The sequence below is a fragment of the Ambystoma mexicanum genome, chromosome 1p (assembly GCF_040938575.1).
Source record: "Ambystoma mexicanum isolate Mex_15411 chromosome 1p, UKY_AmexF1_1, whole genome shotgun sequence".
NCBI classification, from domain to species: domain Eukaryota; kingdom Metazoa; phylum Chordata; class Amphibia; order Caudata; family Ambystomatidae; genus Ambystoma; species Ambystoma mexicanum.
In genome coordinates, this window is record NC_090921.1 from 1,497,539 (window position 1) to 1,517,054 (window position 19,516).

Below are 19,516 nucleotides of genomic sequence, written 5' to 3' on the forward strand. Positions count from 1 at the left end.
ATATCATAACCTAACCTGACACATTGGACATTGGACCTAATAAAAAAAGACATTTGTTCTAACATTCCATCATGATGTCTATTAGAGCATTATTTGTTTATGTCCACAGGGTCAATAGGTAAAAAAGCTAGCTCACACAATTCAACAACTACTAGCAAAGACAATAGGACTGGTTTGCAGTCTCACACAGAATGCCCAGCTATATCCTCACATTCACAAGTACTTCCATCCAAACCTAGATGCAGTATCACATGGTGAGGTTGTATGGCAGAACCTGCCTCCTTTGCTTTGTGGCATCCACCTACACCCATCTACAGTCACCTTAGGCCCAGGTGTAGCTGTGTGTGCTAGGTATAACCATATGCCGGTGCAGCTCGTTTGCCAAACACAACTTTGCATGTTAGGTTCGCAATCACAAGCCCGAATAATCCTATAACATGACAAGGACTGCATTCATATGCATCTCACCCACCTCAGACCCTGCCAGTGGACAACCAACATGTATGACCAAAAGGCCCTTTAAGAAATGTACCTTTATTTGGGAATGTCAAGGGGTCCCCAATACATTCTTCAAGCGAAGAAAGGTGCACAGCTGCAGAAAACAAGCTGCTAACATTAGAGAACAGTGCTGATGTGGTTGAGTAACTGTCACATAAAAGTGAATGATGGGTGACACCTAAGCAGTATGTGTTTTAGGACAAGCAGACTGACCTGGTAGGCTTGTGAATGTCAAACAGCAGAGTGCACAGAAAGAGATGCTTCTCCTTGGGGTTGTGGGAGCGATGGATGTAGGAGTTGTACTGCTGAAATTTGCAGCCAGGTCATAAGGCCCTTATAAGCTGCTCTGTTGAAACATTGGCTGGTAAACAGAGTTGACTAGGTCTACCAACAAACGTGCAGCTCCAGATGTTTTTATGATTGGTGGTAGAGATGCAGTGCTATCTATAGAATATACAGGAGGAATTGGAGTAGAGATAAGCTAGAGGACATTTAGGGAAAGAACCAAGAAGACTTTAAGGGCCTAGTTCGCCGAAGTGTTTTATAATGGCAAACCCCCATTGGAAAAGGCTGTGTGAATAAAGGCCTTCATGTCGCAGGATTCCACAATCTTGTGAAAGGAGAAACTGGTATAGCTATTGACAATTTTTCCAGATATGTGTGTGCTTAATTCCTTGTTTACCACAGAAAACCTTTTTAGTTTGGGGAAGCAGGAAAGGGACCAAGATGGTCCATGAGAAGAGGTTTGGTTGAAATGCTGTCCTAAATGTTTAATTATGATTGTTTTCTGTTTTTCATTGGTAAAGCATGGGATAAAACTCCTTTAATACGCAACCCATGCAGGTGTGGTCTGTTGATAAATGACAATAGCAGGACAGTAGCCAAAACAGATGCCAGAGTGCGCGTGCCTTTACAAAGTGCACAAACACCACAGGATTATATTTCCTATAATGCATTCTGCTTATTCAGCACAAAAGCTAAAAACCTGTCCTAGACAACACTCTGCCTTATTCTTAAAAAATGCCCATCACTAACAATGTACGAAAGCCCCAGAGGAGTTTTCCAAAATTATACTCTTCACCATTCATAATTAATATCAGGATAGGACTATATGTCCCAGAATGCACTTTGCTGCACTCATTACCGATGTCAACATAAACGTTCACCTTGCCTCACTCAGTATATGTTCTCTCACTTGGTTGCAGGTTAAAAAATAAATAGATAAAACGTTAAGCCTGCATATTGCTCTACATGCTGAAGTCCAGCCGCTAATCACGAGTTCAGGTATTGAACCCATCATGATCAGAAAACCGCATTGGCCCTAATCCATGCTCCTGGCCAATTTTTCGTAACCTATGCAATGTACACCACAGAGCCAAAAATCGTTGATTACGCTTCCTCGAGTTATGTATTCGTAACCATACTTCTAGTTCTTATGTACATCACTTTGGATTAAAGCGCTATATAAGTTCAATAAAATACAAAATGCAAATACTCACTGTTGACTTTGCCAATGCCTGTTTTAAAGAGGATTTTAGTGAAGGACACGCATTGTGCCCATAAATCGAGTAGTTGAAGCCAGACCTGGTTGTGGCATTTTTATTACACCAGTAGCGTCTTTACAACTCCAGTTAAGCCATTAACTCTCAGAAGACTGGTTTGAAAAACACTGGCAGGCACTTAAAGCACAAAGGTTGATGGTAAGGCTTGATTAAAGCGAGCTCAAAGAGTTCCCATGAAGAGGTGTTTGGGGTGGGAACGGTCAGGCACTGGGTGGGAATGGCCATAAGGATTAGCATGGCCATGGGCAGTCAACGGGTGGGAAAATACCCACACAACACATGCCATTTCTCCCTATCTGTACTTGCATGCAATAGATTCTGCTAATAGCCAAAAAGACTGTGTCCCTCTACTGGGCTCCAATCAAACATAAGACGAATCCAAAAATGCAGAAAATGTAATGCATGCAATTCTGCTCTTTACAAGTGTACAAGTCTTACACTTTGAAAACAACTCCCTCATTGACAATAAAAATGGACAAAATAAAATTGTCGAAGTACATATCATATGTCATTTTTACCATAAACTGTATTTGTAGGAACGTGTACATAGGGACATTGAGTTTAAAAAGTGAAATACATGTTTGCAATTACTACAATGAAGGGATGCCTTAATATTGATCCCTCATTGTTTTATAATGAGATGCAATGAATAATGTGAACACTAACCACTTAATACAGAATAATGGCAATAATCTGTACCACTGTCACCACTGTGATACAGGCATTTTACTTATAGCTGTCAGAAAGACAAACATAATTTGGTTAATCAAATAATAAGCAGACTTTCTACAAGATGCGAACCTAATGAACATCAGTGTTTATTCAGACAATGACGTAGTGCATAACTCTGCGTCTGTATTAAGCTCAACTCACAACAGGCCAGCATCGTTCTCAGATAGTGACATTACATCAGCAGTTAAAGAAAACAATAATAAGAGGCAGGCTGAACGAGATTTCGAGACGCTTGAAGAGAAACGAAATCGCCTATCATACAAATGGCTGCAACAAACAAATAAGAAGGTGCCTACGCAGAGTCAAGGAAAACAGCAGGAAATGGATGTGCAATGTCGCAGCGCCAAAGATGCTCAACATCATACAAGTAAGGGCAAGAAATAACATGGTCGAAGAGACAAGCAACAAAACGCACCAGAAACAAAAACTCACGGCTCTCAAGCAGACTGCTCAAGTCCAAAGAAAAAAAACATGCATGAAGTTGGCACACGAGGAAGTAGACATAACACTCAAACAATGGCTAAAGAAGAAGCGGATTTAGGTGGGATAAAAGTACACTATAGATCAAGAACAGACACCTACAAAAGACAAAGTGCAAAGCGCGCAGAGGCAAAGTGGACAGTACAAATGTCACAAAGAAACAGCAACAAGGAGGAACTCACGCTAAATAGAACAGTGCTGGCGGTATTACAGCAGATCTACAAGTTGAGGCACATAAAATCAGATGACCTTCTTATCGTGGAACCATGGCATGACAGGCGTAAAGCTGCAACGTTGATATATATCGGTTCCTCAACTATATATAGGCAAATTCATGATAGCGAGAATGAAATTTACAGGCTTGGTTTCAACATCGAAACAGCAAACAGCCATGGATGCAGTACCAGCAAAGCTCACAGAATAAGTGGGACTCATGACTCCCACATCTCGCGTATAAATACGCATGACAAAAACGAGCGAAACAATTTCGCTCAAAGCTACGAAAGGAAGTATGCTGCAAAAGATCAATGAAAAGTCCCAGAACCTGATAACAACTCAGAGGACCAACGATTGAGCAACACCAAAATTATGAAGACTGAAAAACAGCACAAGCCAACTCGCAAACGTGAACAATGCTCAGACAGGGAATCAAATTCAACGAACAAAGTCTGTGAAATAAAAAGAGGCATTTCACAAACAGTGCAAAATAACCCTACGGAAAGGCGCGTTAGCCCTCTCAGGGAAAATAAACAAGGGATCTGGGCCTGGTTACCAAAGGCTCTTGCAACACATCGGAAAAAATAGCAATCCGACAACACTGATCTCATCCCTACAGCAACATTTCAAAAAGAACACCTGTACAATGAAGTGAAATTATGTTCATGGAATACAAGAGGGCATTCGCACCTAACAATTCCAGGTGAAATCAATCTAGGCAAATATGACATCATATGTCTGCAAGAGACTTGCTTAACAAGCCCCCCGACCATAGAGGGATACCAAATAATTTTGCCACCAGCAAAAAAGGCCATTTAGGACGGCCAATGTCTGGACTTTTAATCGCCTGCCGCACAGGTTGCGGCCTTTCCATTGACACTACCCTGATTGCAAATTCATCCCTCTTGGCAGTAACTGTCACATGGAAACAGATGACCAATGCCAAACAAACAGATTACACTATAGTTATCATCAACGCATACTGGAACCCTGCTGGAATTGGTGAAAACAGATTCATCACAATGTGTGAACAGGTAATTGACGACGCACTGACTAACCTGTTAGCGTCCTCCTTAATGATATGCAGAGATCTAAATGCAGTTTGCAACCCTCAAAAAAGCTCTGGACACGAAAAACAGTCTTCAGCAGCAGAACAGCGAGGCAAAGCCTGGCTAGACCTGATTCATTCTCGTGAATTGCACAACCTCGATATCGCGTTCCATCAACCTAATAGAATACCCACTTGGGAACGTGCGGATTCGAGTGGAACAATTGATTACATCTTTGTCTCCAAACCACTGCTAAGCATTACCACCTTCTTCAATGTACGCCGTACTTTAGCCAGTGACCACAATCTCTTGGAGGCCAGCTGGTCAATTCAAACTGTTAAAATCATTCGAGTAGCCTTGGACATTGAGAACAACGCCAGAGGCACTTGGCTCAAATTAAGTACAGTTGCAATTAAAGAGCTAACACAAAGATACAAAGGCAAAGCACAGTCAACAGAAACTACAGTAGTTGATTACCAGCCTTTGTTAATGGCATATACGCATACAAGAACAGGTACGAAGACCACTAGTGCCACTAAAAAACACTCATATAACATCGATTTAGTGGCCAGAAGACAAGAGTTTAGAAGAGCCATGAGGATTGCAAATAAAATCCAGCCAATTGCTGACGGCCTTGCAACACAAAGAAACTTAAAATCTGAGTACAAAGCCTGGGTGCGTTCACATCGACACAATCTCTACCAGCTAGATGCAGAAAACATCACCAAAGCACTAATAACGAACAATGCAAGGGATTTCTGGTCCTTACTAAAAACAGCCGAACACTCAGTGGAAAACTCAATAACAAACAACATCTCACAATCCACCTGGGAAGCAGACTTTGCAGAAGTGTTCAAAATTGCCATAACAACATATGCAGGGGAGGACCAGCACCACCCAGTAAAGTGGATCAACTTAGCAGACAAAGAAGAAATCTTACAAATCATCAAAAAGATTAGAAACTCACGAGCGCCCGGCCCGGACGAGATCACCAACTTCGAGCTTAAAGCTCATCCCATCGAATGGGCTAATTTCATCAGCGAAATCTTTCAACGCTGTGCAGTGTCAAGTTCGGTGCCTCAATCATGGACCACAGCGACCATAATTCCCCTCTATAAAAAAGGAGACATAAAAGACCCTGCGAACTTTCGTCTTATAGCTTTGCTCGACTGCATTGGCAAAATCTTCGGAACGCTTCTGTTAAAGAAATTTCAAACTTGGGCGGCATCAGCCAAGTGCAATGATCAGCTGCAATCAGGCTTTAAAAAAAAATGCTGGAACAGCGGGTAACATCTTATTGTTCAGCATTCTAAAAAGAGTATTGCAACTCAATCAACGGCTATTTGTCGTATTTATTGACTTCACGCAAGCGTTTGACCGCATTGAAAGATCCCTCCTCTGGAAGAAATTGAGAGGGTGGAATTGTCCTGAAGACTTACTAGCACCCATCCAAGCTTTGCATCATAACACTTCAATCAGAGTTTGTCTAAGCCGAGATGGTGAGCTGTCCAACAAAATTCCAACTACCCGAGGAGTCAAGCAGGGATGCCCTTTAGCATCAGCCTTGTTCCTAGCCTACATAGGCGACTTACAAGTGCACACAACTACTATGCACGCTTTTCCTCCACAATTCGGAAATACGATAACAGAACGACTTCTTTACGCGGACAATCTCACCCTATTCGACCAAACACCAATAGGCCTCCAACGTCAACTCAATGGTCAACAAGACTACGCAAGAAAAAACTTCCTGGAAATTAACAAGAGCAAAACAAAGGTACTGACATTACAGAGCAAGAAAAAGAAAACTGAAAACTTTAAATGGTACGTTGGAGACTCAAAAATTGAGACTGTGCAGTCTTTTAAGTACCTGGGAGTACACCTTTACAGCACAAAAGGCGAACTCTACATGCATGCCACGTTGTTTACTAAGATCAAGAAATTAGCTGCACAAGCCAAAACAATTGATCGCAAGTTTGGGAAATTCTCGTTACAACCAACCATCAATTTTTACAAAATGAAGGCGGTGCCTGCGATGACATACGGCATCGAGGCCATGCCGACCATCCCTAAAAACATCTGGCCCAAATTGGAAGCGTCCTTTTGGAAAGCAGTGCTGAATCTGCCGAGTTCCACTTCAGGAGTGGCAATAAGACGTGAGTTGAGCCTACAGTCTATGCAATGCACGGTCAACTGCAACGCATTATTGCTCTACAGAAAATGTAGAATGGTAGACGGTAATGAGCTTTACAACATGATAAAACGTGAGATGGACACAGGTAACTCTGAATTGCTCACAACATGGCAAAAAGAAAACATCCAGCTACTGGACACCATTGCTGCCAATGAAGATGATCTCATTTTCAATCCATGCAGAATTGTGCGCAAACTGAAGGAAGCAGACTGGGCGAAGACGACTGAAACAGCCACCACTTTAAGACTCACCTCCCATCTGCCAGGTAACACAAGGAAATTAAATGAGTTACAAAGCTTCTTAAAGAGATTTCCGAATAAACAGGCACGAAATCTAATCCTAAGAGCGCGGCTAAATCTCTTGCTAACTAATGAAATCTTGCATATAAGAGGTCTATCTGCAACAGCAAATTGTCGTTTTTGCCAAAACACATTGCCTCCAACGCAAGAAACCATTCGTCCTCTCCTGATGAGTTGCCCGGAGACATGTGCAATAAGAAAAAGTTATTTCACGCTCGAATCACATGGTGACTCACTGATGGAAGAGCAAACCTGGTGGTGTAGGCTTATTGGGGGCGACAGAACGAGCTGGCAAATAATCACAGCAAAAATATTAGAGTTCATTGTGAATGACCTATTCAAAGTCAATAACGTTTCAACAAACTGACTATGGCCGAAGCAAAACAACAAGCCCAGATGATATGAATGAATGTACGGATGTCAAGACAAAGACATTAAATGCAATGTGACAGATATATTGTAAAAATCTTATTTTTGATTAAACAATGAAAAATTAAAAAAAATTAAAAAATTGTAATAATTAAGAAGTTGTGATGTCATGTTTCTGGAAAGACTTTTAAACCACGGAAAAAGTACACAAAAGCATGTGAAGAATACTGCATATGAGCCCAGTAGAAACACATTGAATCATCTGGCTCGTTGGTCTAGGGGTATGATTCTCGCTTAGGGTGCGAGAGGTCCCGGGTTCAAATCCCGGACGAGCCCACTTTTTTTTTTTTTTTTTAATTAAACGTTAACCATGTTTTTCAAATTATGTCTTTGCGACTTGAATTTCATCTGTAATAGGCCTGCCATCTTTAGTTTTTTTCATTTAAATCATGTTTTAAAGTACACTTAAAATTTGATTACTGACCCCATGGTTCTTTGTTGTGCAAACGTGGACATGTCTACGGCCAACTCTCATTCGCAAACAGTTTCACAAACTTAAAAAAACACCCGTGTTCTGTTCAGTCATCACATGGTCAACAAAAGGTTTTTTTATTGTCATTTGTTTTGTGGAAAAACTAGCAAAGGAATTTGTACACGGAACTGTTGAGGTAGGTACACGGAGCTTTTGCCTTCCGTCAGGAGCTCTTAGAGCTCAGCGAATAGGCACGGTTCACATTCTGGACCATAAGTGAACAACTTCTGCACGTTATATACGTTTTTACTATGTTTCCTTCCAAAATGCACATACTGTATCAAAAGCGTGCACGGGAATCAAAGCTGCTCCTTCCGCCATAAATAAATCCTGCGTTTGCGGCTTATGTTCGTGCTCTTTGCTAAATCCTTCTCATGGGAGGAAGGAGCGATGATGAACTTATCATTGCACGTGCTGCTATGTAGGGAACGAGGCTAACCTATTGCGCCACCGGAGAGTTCTTGCTTGTCATGTGTGTAGTTTTGCTTTTCATGCTCATTCGGCTTTGCTCTGATGTCTATCTGTATTTTGAAATGTGAGCTTTTGTAAAAACTGCAAGACCTCTATGATTAACTGGTCAAACTTAGTGTTATTCATAAATACATGCCAACATTCTGTGACAAAAAATCTGTAGGAATCTTAACATTTCAAACAGTAATTAGCATAATGTTGACATCACAGGAAATGATTTCACATCATTTTAATCCAATGAAAAAATGACAGGGCATGACATCATAGGAAATGATGTAATGTGAACTTTGACCCTATGACGGCACAGTAACTGACATCAAATGGCACATGGCCTTGAAGAGATCACAGGAAAATTAATCATAATGGTTGGGTACAGCCCTTGCTTAGAGTGGAAAACAGAGGCATCTGTGAGGTGCATACATTACAAGGTAGACAAAGAAATAGAGCTGGGAGTTAATAGCTGCAGATTATCATGAGCCGGGCATCCAGCAGGGAGCTGAAACAAGAAATATCCACTGAAAAGCTATAAATCCTTCTATGTCAGCAAGTTCCTGTTGTGAATGAACTGGTGTGATAACACATCTGTATGCCCCAAGGGAAGTGACGGCCGCAAGGGCTCCTGCAAATGCAGCTTGTATGTCCCAGAACAAAAGTAATAGAGAGAGAAATATATTGCTGTGTTATAACTGCTGACTGGAAACATGGAGCCGTTGCTGGAGGTAACCTGAGGTTTATGACCCCTTTCAAATGACAAGGTCGAAAGGTCCTGATGCTGTCCCTGCCCTTGCCACATCAAATATTAAATATAGTAACAAATGTACCTGCCTCAGAGATCATACCGTTGCAGCTGTGTGTATTCAGCACAGACGCTGGGAAGTTCACTATTCTGCAGTGAGAGACAGAGCACCTGGGAGCTCTGAACAAACAGTAAATTATCCCACAGGACGCTGAACTCAAACAGGGAGCTACGAGAGGCACGGATCATGTGTGTGTTGTCATACCGTGCCGCTCTGACACTTGCCTGGACCTCATGGTGCACAGGCAGCATCCATCCATCACATTAATGGGCCATTTAACATTCCGGAAACTGTAGCTTCAAGATAATCAAGTATATGTCTACATCATAACTAAACTGTTATTTGGACGTAGTGGCACAACCCCCCTTTGCAACTGAGTGGCCGTACAAAACCTAGAACAAACCAGGGGAGCCGCTCTTGGTGCCAGTTCATCCATTGCAGGCAGAGCTGCCTATGTTACTGAATATTTAACAAGTACACATTTTTGCTTGAGCTCCATTCAGGCAGGTTACAAATACAGATGTTTAGTGAACTGATCAACAGTCTTGGACGAAAGAGGCAAAGGTCAGATGTTTATCCATTCTGTGTCCAATACATTTCGGACATTTACTGGTCCATCCAATCATAAACATAGGACACACCATTCCCACAAAGATCCATGAAGAAGTGGTAAAAAAACATGCAATATGATACCATAACAGCCAAAGAGAAAAAAAAAGAAACAAAAGAGAAAGGAGAAAAGAGAAAAGAAAAGAGCAGTTATTGATAAAAGTGGTTAACGTCCTCGTATGTTGGCTCATGTATAAGGAAATGAATAATATCTACCTCTTTGAAAGGTAACTCATTCACGGAGATTGAATTGACAGTGACGAGTCAAACATCCATCTTGAAAAACAGTAAACACCTGTTAACTATGATGTAACAAGGGTATTTGACAACATCATAACATCTTAAACATAAATGTGAGCGAAAACATAATGGACGCGGTAGTGAGTGTCTAAATATCACCAGCTGTACTAATAACCTAATTGTATATGCTGCGATCAAAAATGCCGTGTAGCATGTGTGAAAACCTTTCATCCACCACTGGTGATCCCAACACTCCCAGTGTCAAAATGGTCTATTTGTAAAATGCATGCCGAAACATAGCTCTTAAAACATGGTGGTAAAAAAACATTGAAAAAAAACGTTATGTCTGATATGTGGCACGAATCTAACTGCCTCATCACGAGTTTGGCGGTATTCCGGCGTATTTTCCATCAAGCGCTATTTGCGCTACTGCCGCAATGTTTGGCGGAAAGTACGCCAGATCATGAGTCCACGCGCACGCGTAGAGGGACCTGGCGGTAACGCAAATAGCACCTGGCGGAAATAGTGGCCAGGAACCCGTAAATCCAGCGCGCATTGCGCTATCGCCGATCTGTGCTGCTAATAGCGCGTGCTATTAGAGCGTGAGAAACACGTCACTGCTGTAACGGGAAACAAAGTGGCGACCATTTTGGAAATCACAATCCGCTGAATATCTCATGCCCTGCAAGCCATCCACCCTTGTAAACCCAGTAAAATATCTCAAGAACGCACCAGGGGCAAGTCAGCCCTAGATCGAGTGAGAAGCACAAAGTTCACAGACCAGGAGCTTGCCATACTGGTAGAGGACGTACTGGGCAATCATGAAGAGCTATATGGCCCACAGCATCGCAAGACAAGTGCCCAGCGGCGGGCACAGATCTGGAGGCCAGAAGGTGTCTGCTGTGGGCCGTGTGCCCATGGATGTGGAGGACTGCCGCAAGCCCGTGAATGACTTGCAGGTCCGTGTCTGTGGACTACTCTCCCAACACAGGAGTGACAGCATGGTGACTGGAGGAGGTCCAGCACCACCACCACCAGAGCTCACCCCCTGGGAGGAGCGCATGACGACACTCCTCGACATGGACACCATTGAGGGAGTTGGAGGAGTGGAGGCTGGCAACGGTACCCAGGTGGCTGCAGGTGAGAACCGCCCCCCCCCTAAAAATGCATGAATCTGTTAAGTGTCACGCCCACCAGGCCCGAATGAATATATGTACTTGCAATGTGTGTGAGGCAACACAGCCACCCATTACTGGCCCATTGTACCATAAGTACGTAAATGGATCAACCTAAGGGCCAGGGGATAGACATCCATGGCCATGGCACAGCTGCGTGATGTGTGAGTGTGCCAGAAAGCCCCCGCCCCAGCAACATGGGAGGTGTGCATCCCAACATACAAATGAAGAAGTCACACCAACATGTCCAGGCAGTGTCCCTCCCCTGTACCACGGCACAGCAATCACAACATGGTGACTCACTAAAAAGCAATGGCCACGCATGATAGAAACTGTGTCCAAACCCACTGTAAGGCATGATATGCACGACACAAATCTAAGGTGCCCTCAACTCATACAACACCCTATGTACCCCACAGGCACACATCGCTCATCACAGGCCGATGACGATGGGGAGGATGCAACAACATCCAGCCAAAGATCCTGCCACGCTTCTACCAGCACCACCACCCCGCAAAGGGACCGGCCAGAAAAAATAAGACACAGGACACATCCGAGTTCACCCCACCGTAGCCTAACCATGCCTTTGCAGCATCCACATGGCAGCCGATCGACAGCGCACCAAACAACAGGAGCCACCACGGGGACTCAGGATGTGGAGGGAGCCACCAGTGGGACTGAATCTGATGAGGCCCACCCACCCACAGCAGCACAAAACACTTCACTGCTGTCATCACCCAGCCTCAGTGTCACACAGGAGATGGGCACACCCCAGGGAAGTCCAGAGCAGGCGCCAGTGGATGCACACACTCCACACGTACGAGAGCGTCATGCCTGCACACCTGAGCCAGACATGGATACGCCATTTTATGGCTCGCCGAAGGAAAGGTATCCCGGTTGCAGCAGCCCCATCGGAGTTGGCACCATGTCCCCCATCAACCTCCTCCTGGCCCGCGCAGAGCTATCACTCCAATCCCCAGCACACCTGAAGGGCCCATCATCACGGGAGCAGCAGTGATAGGGCAGCTGGATGTCATGGAGGCCTGACAGCAGCGAATTAAGGCCATGTCCACAGAGCACACCCGCCACATTAAGGCAATCAGTCGTGCAAAAAGGAATGCTACAAAGTCCATGGCACGTGACAATACACGGACCCGTAGAGTTGTGGAGGGCTGTACGGCAGCCCTGACAGGTCTTGGTCAAAGGGTACGGGAGCTGTGCGAAGTCCAATACGCACATGCTGAGCAGCTGCGTGAGTCAAACAATCTGCTCCACCAGCAGCTACAGGTCTCAGGGGCAAGACCATCTGCCTCAACAACACCCACAGAGGGATCCCTGGAGGCTTCGCCCAGGCGCCGCCCCCTGCAAAATATCCCCGCTGTTCACTGGAGGGACCAGGCCGTGGGAAGCGGCCACGTCCATCCTAGATCCGCATGTCACAGCTGTGCAGAGCCATGGGCACATGGAGCCACTAGCACTATTTTGTGGTGTTCTGAATGGGGGTGGAGAGGATCGTGTGATGGGGAGTTTACAGGGTGGTGGGGGGATCGTGAGATGGGGAAGTTTACAGGGGGTGGGGGGATCATGTGATGGGGAGTCTACAGGTGTGTGGGGGGATCGTGGGATGGAGAGTTTACAGAGGGGTGGAGGGGTTTGTTAAAATAACAATAAATCCCATTCAAAATGCATAATAAGCATGGACATTCATGAATGTGTTGCAGTGCTATTTATTCTACAAGTGTTATGTGTCAAATCTTCAAATCTAGAGGATCAAAAGTAATTGTCAATCAAGGCCTGTCTGGCCAACCTCTCCTCCCTCATCCCATCCCTGTATGCATATAACATGGCTTCAGCTACATTTTCATCATCACTCCCATCCCCAGGTGGCTGGCTTTCAGCATCAGGGGGCAGCGGCACATGCCGGCGGCAGCAAATGTTGTGCAGTATGGCACAGGTAAGTATGATTTTGCCAACTTTTTCAGGTGCATACATCAATGCCCCTGCTGTATGGTCTAGCAGTCCAAATGCCCTTTCTACACAGATGTGTGTTCACCGATGGGCAATGTTGTATGCCAGCTCAGCTGGAGTGTGTGGATGACGCACAGGAGTCATGAGCCATGTGTACTGCGGGTATCCAGAATCACCTGCATGGAATGAAATGCGTACATTAGTGCAAGGATGGGTACGTGGGTGTACAAGGCTCAGTCATCAGTGACATTGGCAGCAGAATCAAGCATGAGTTGAGAAGGTTCATGCTCTCCCGTGTAATGTTGGCACACATCCTTCACCTTCAGAGACATGCATGGCCTGTGGTTTGCATGCAGCAGTGTATCAATTGATATTTGTATGCATTTGTGGGTCCCTCTCATGTTGTTCACATAGACTAATTTCAATTTGGTTAGTTTCATAGTGGTGTGTGCTGTGTAAGGTGCTGCATTCTATAAGTGGACCATTTACTGCATGCACAACCCCTGCGTCTGAATGCCACAGTACTCTGTCCCTTATTACTGGAGAAGGGTACCCTCATGTCTGCATGTTCATGCAACATGTTGTTAGGCCATGTGTCGTGGCATTCGCTATGGCTGGTGTTGCGTTTGCTACTTGGCACGGTCATGTACATTTGGCCAGGCATGTGATTGGCCAATAAGGGGTCAGTATCACAGCCGTCATTGCCGTGACTCTGACTACTCGTGTATAGTGGCTTTGTGGATGTGCCTACATTAGGTCTCTGTTGGCATGACTGTCTGGTGGCCAGGGTGGGATGTCTCTTCTTTGTCAGGGTGAGGTGCAGCACTGCGACACACACAAGATGCTTAGTGGTAGGTCGGCTTCCATATTTGACAGTGCTTTCACAAGTGTGTGACATTCAGACTGTGTTCTGCTGTATTGAACGTGTGCAAGCTTTCACATGCGAGGAACATGCATGGGAATGTTGCAGTGCTAGTGCTGCCTGTGTCTCATGCTGGCATGCAGGGATTCATCTGTGTATGCCCCCCCCAACAGATGTAATTTGTCATGCATTTGAGGCTAGGTTTGTACTCACCCAACATCCATGTGTTTTCGTCTCAGTGCCTCTCCATGTAGGCTGGAAGGGTACTGTTGCGCAGGACCATGGAGTCATGTGTGAATCCTGGGTAGCGGGCGCAGTAGTGAGTGAAGGTTAGGTCAGGTCTACACGTCATCTGCACGTTCATAGAATGATAATTCCTACGGATCCTGTAGGCTGCCTCATGTTGCCGGGGGGCTACCAGTGCTACATGTGTGCAGTCCAGGGCTGCTATGACGTTCAGGACTTGGGCAATGGCATAGAACTGGCCCTTGAGCTGGTTGACCTTTGCCTGTGTTGCTGGCAATGCGATGTGCTTGTTGACATGTAGCAGCAGTGCATCCAGCACCTTCCCAGCACGGCACTGAAGGTGGACTGGGCCATGCCATGCATCATGGCAACAGTGTGTTGGTAGCTGCCTGTCACCAGGTATTGTAGTACCAACACAAGCTTAACAAGTGGGGGCGCAACAGTGCTGATGGCTATATGGCTGCCTATATCAGACTGGACTGTGTCCCGCAACTGGGTGATGGTTGCCCTGTCCAGCCTGTACTTGGTCACCAGTTGCCCATTAGTCAAGGCCCAGGGTGTTGGCCTGAACCTGGGGATGGTTGGCCGCCTTGCTGGTGCTGGTCTCCTCCTTCTTCGCCTCATCCCCAACACCCACTGTGCTCCGAGGGCCCTGGGCTGGTTGGCAGGCCTCTGTAGCTCCAGGCGCAGCAAGTAGATGTCATCATCAAGGCTCCCAGTTCCAAATGGCAACATGGTGTTGGGAGGGTGTGTTGTGCATGGGTGGGTCCTTTGTCCTTTGTAGGCCTCTGTTGTGCATTGCTTTCACCTGGCCACTTATTGCTATCTCCTCCCTGCTCCTGCTGGTATGATGGTGTTGGGAGGGTATGTTGTGCATGGGTGGGTCCTTTGTAGGCCTCTGGTGTGCATTGCTTTCACGTGGGCCCTTATTGCGCTCATCTGTGTTGTTTTACCTCCAGCATTGGGGTGTTTTCGGCAGATTTTCCGCCTTTTTTTGGCGCTAACAGCGCCAACGTCAGACTCATGATGGCACTATGATAGCGCAAATGGGGGTCGGCGCTATTACAGCCAGCGCAGTAGTAGCACCTGCAGGATTTACAGTTGTGATCCGGCGGAGCGGTATTGCGGCGCTAATACCGTTACCGCCGGATTTAAGGGTTACCGCCCAACTCGTGATGAGGCCCTAAGTGTGGATAAAGTGTTTTATCTCACATAACTAAAAGACACAGCGTCTCAAATAAACACCCAGAGAAGTTAAACTCACCACTTGTATTAATAACAAAGGCTAAGTTTCCTCGATGTTTGCAGTTCTATTTAGGGAGCCTGTTTTATGGCATCAAAAATGTGTGACGTCACGGGATGACTCAGCATCACCGTTTCACTGTTTTGTTGATTGATTCATAATGTATTTGCTTCAACCGTTATATTGTTTGTTTATGTATTATGTTGTTCCATTGTACAGTGCTTTGGTGTAAGGCGCTTTATAAATCAGTAAATACAAATACAAAATACATTTATTGCGCTCATAACCTGTTACCGTACTATGGGGCAGATGCCACAGCTAAGGGTGCAAGTACGCTTGGGAAATAAGTAATAAAATACATGTGTTTAAATATTGTAAATCAACGTACTCGAGGTACGTGTTTACATATCTGCCTCGAAGCTTGAGGACCTGCTTACCTGTGAGCAGAAGCGGGTATGCAAAAGCTAATATGCTGACTGTTCTAGTAAATGCTTCTCGCCAATACATGCCGCCTCATCTGGAGTTGGGCGGTATCCTGGCAGTATATCGCCCGGGTAATAGCGTTACCGCCAAACCCTCCGGCGCTATTAGCACCGGATCACAGGTTTTGCGATAACGGTACGTCCCCGGAAACTCAGACAAGCAGAAATCTGATAGACCGAAAACATTACCAGACACAAGGAATCCCAGGTAAAAGTGCGCCATGTACAGACAAACAAATTTTCAGAGGCAATATACTGTTCTACCCAGAAGAATCATCTGCACCAAACATGTGGATGTGAGAAGGACCATAACCAAGAAATGCCATCAATTCCAACGTCAATGTTAGATCTACAAAACATGTTAATAACGACAACATCCCAGTCACTGATCCCATATATGAAACTGCAAGAAGCCTTAACAGAAACAATGAAGGATCAAGCAACCTTACTAGCATTAATTCACTCCAAACAAACGTCCCAGGACGTACACATGGAGAAACTACAGGAACTTCTAGACAATGGCCCTCATTGCGAGTTTGGCGGTAACCATGCCGCTGCCGCTGAAATCGCGTCGGGGTCCGAGTCCTCGGAATGAGGACTTAATGTGCCATTCCGAGTTCGGAAGGCCCGGTAATTCCTCCCTCCAAGGACCCAGACACGGTCCTTCCCCATTCCAATTTCAGCCCCCATAGGGCTGAATGGGAATGGGAGAGGGAGCAAACAACGGGCCATTACGAAATGGCCCGTTGTTTGCTCCCTCTTCCACTCGCAGGACCCGGTATGCACGCCTGGTTTTCCCAGGCGTGCTTACCGTGTCCCGCGAGGGGAACTCGTAATCTTGATCTAGGTGTTTCAAATGTTCTGTTCGCGTAGCAAACACTAGTATGCTAACACTAATGTTTAGCACCCTTTGCCACAATATAATTGGCGATGAGGATCAAGGGAATTGCTCATCTCCATGACGCAAAGTGCAACATTTCCCCCAGCATTTCTACTGTCCCCAGGTAGGCTTGCGATTCCATGGCTGCAATTGGATCATTTGTTTGCCATGTACTTGGAAGCTGTGGGTGCAATGGAATATGCTGGTGGTAGAAAGAAGGCCATGTTGCTCAATGCCATGGGGCTGGAAGGCAAAAGAATATTCGCTAGCTTGAAGCCTAAACAGGTCGAGGAAGATGGTGATAACGTATTTAAAGGGGCCATGCATAGAATATGACGGAGAGTAATAGCTCTACTGAAGATGATAGACCGACAGTCATCATGGTGAAGGACTCCACCGCGAGAAGAGAAAAACTACATTGTGTAATAAAAGTGGATGACAATGAGAGTCAAGTGATGGCTGATTCAGGGTCAGATTTGACAATATTGCCCATACGGACGTAAAAGGACCTGGTAGGTCAAAGCAAAGTTGAAGACAGGAGAAATAGTCACAGGTCAACCGTTGTGGGGCAACTACCAGTGATCAGACCAAGAAAATACAACACGCTGGGGAAAAAGGCTAGGCGCACACTCTTTTGAGAAAGATAAGAGCTTTATTTTGTATTCAAAAGAATAATGTTTCAGGGTATTACAAATCCACTGTCGAAAAGCTCTCTCACATTTTTAGTACAAGATTCAGATTATAAACACACAAATCGTCACTCATGATGCCCTCAATATGCAGTGTTAATCCCCCACCCTCATTGGTTGCTGCCTATATACATGCTAATTATTACATATTGGCCATTCTCCAATTGGTTCTGCTGTCTTCTCGCTCCTCTTCCCCACACGCGAGTAACGTCCTTGTTCATCATTTAATGCTGCAAAGCAATTGGTTAACATCAACTGGCACCACCCTACCTTCGATCCTAGCCATGTGGCATGCACCTGGTTATCAAAGTGAACTCAGTGGGCAACTTGGAGGTCATCCGGGTCCTTGCAACAAAAGCAGCCCTTTTCTCATCCCAGACACTTTGGTGCCCCCATCATGCCCTCCGACTGTATGAGCATCATTCTTAGCACTTGTTGACATAGAACATGTTGTTCCAGAAGAATTGGGTATGAGCCATATTTCTGACTTTCTCTCCTGTGCTCATAACTCCAAGCCCCACTCCATCCTCATTCTCTGGTAGCTATCCATTGCCTTAAATACACCGGACTCTGCTCTAAGCCCTCTCCAACTAGTCAACCCAGTCCTCCACTATGACTTAAGTTTAGCGCTTCCTTGCAAACCATTAATTCTTTATTCCAGTAACATGGCCATATAAGAACCTATGCACCTTAATAGCCCATCCTAAGCACTCCTCCTTTCCTGCTCTATGCCGTTGGCAAACTAATTTCATTCTTTCGTTGCCCATGAACTTATGGATACACGTGTTGTTCGTGTATATGTAAACCTGGACTATTTCGCCCCTGTCCAGCTGCCTGGGCATTGCTATAAGTTTAGGGAGGCAGAACTACATACTCACCCCTTTCACTCCACCTAAAAGTGAAAGTTGCATGTTAGGCAACCTACATTAATAGGCATAGCAGGGTTTATGTGCAACCTGAGATCCATGTTGATGTTACACACATCCATCACAGCTGTAAATGACTAAGATGATATGTAAAAATAAAGCTCATGATGCAGATGGTAGATCTTTCAACCGCCCAAAACAAGGGTTCTTTTCCTTATTCGTCAAACATACATTATGATGAATCTGTGAACAACAAGGTATGGAACCATTCTTATACCACATGTGGGCTATGATAGCCCAAAAATAAATGTCTCTTCCCATAGTTCTTGTCAGTCCTTGTTCAGACTGCCAATTCACCCTCAAGAGGGCTACACAGAAGATACCTAGGACAAGAAGTTAGAGCAGTTCATAACTCAGACCAGGCCCACCTCACCATGTTATAAGGAGGGTGAGCTTGAACAACCCACATATGAACCCAGTGAACCCGGTAGACTAAGTACAAGATTCATCAAAGGACCCTTTGAGCACCCTCACCAGGAATACATACACCCATATAAGTGCTATAATATAACCAGATTTTAACTAAAACCACAGGTAAAAATATCTGTAAAGACTGCTGCAGACAGCCGTAATCACTTTAGGCTGTGGACCGTCCCACATTGTGGCTCCATTGCCCTCTGAAAAACCTATGGTTCTCTCCTCAATGGCTTGCGGTTTTTTCTTCTTCCATACCACAGCAATCATGTTTCCACACCATGCCACACTCCATGCTCTCTGCCTTGGCCTCCTCCCCCTGGGGTGGAACCGGCATTGCCTGACACTTGCCAGATTATCCACATATTTGAGTCTTGCCGTGGTTCTGCATGTTTTCAAAAATCTTCAGTATCAGCATGGTGCCATGTGGGATGGGTATGTCCAGATGTGGGTCCCATGTCTGCTGGGTCTATACAACCAAGCTACTCCTCACTGATGACGCCCAATGAGGGCGAAACAATGTCTGGGGATGCTTGTGGTCTTGTGCAGAAGAGATGTGACCAAGCAGTTTGGAATGCACTGC

At 45.2% G+C, this 19,516-nt stretch overlaps 1 long non-coding RNA gene and 1 other non-coding gene across 3 annotated transcripts in view; one reads left to right on the plus strand and one right to left on the minus strand.

Annotated features, from left to right (window-relative positions):
- Positions 1-19,516, minus strand: part of LOC138563678 (uncharacterized) — a 311,901-nt gene that overhangs the window by 192,499 nt on the left and 99,886 nt on the right. The gene's annotated exons all lie outside the window — the stretch shown is intronic.
- TRNAP-AGG (transfer RNA proline (anticodon AGG)) lies at positions 7,664-7,735 on the plus strand. Its single transcript has one exon. It is a non-coding gene; the product is annotated as a tRNA-Pro (tRNA).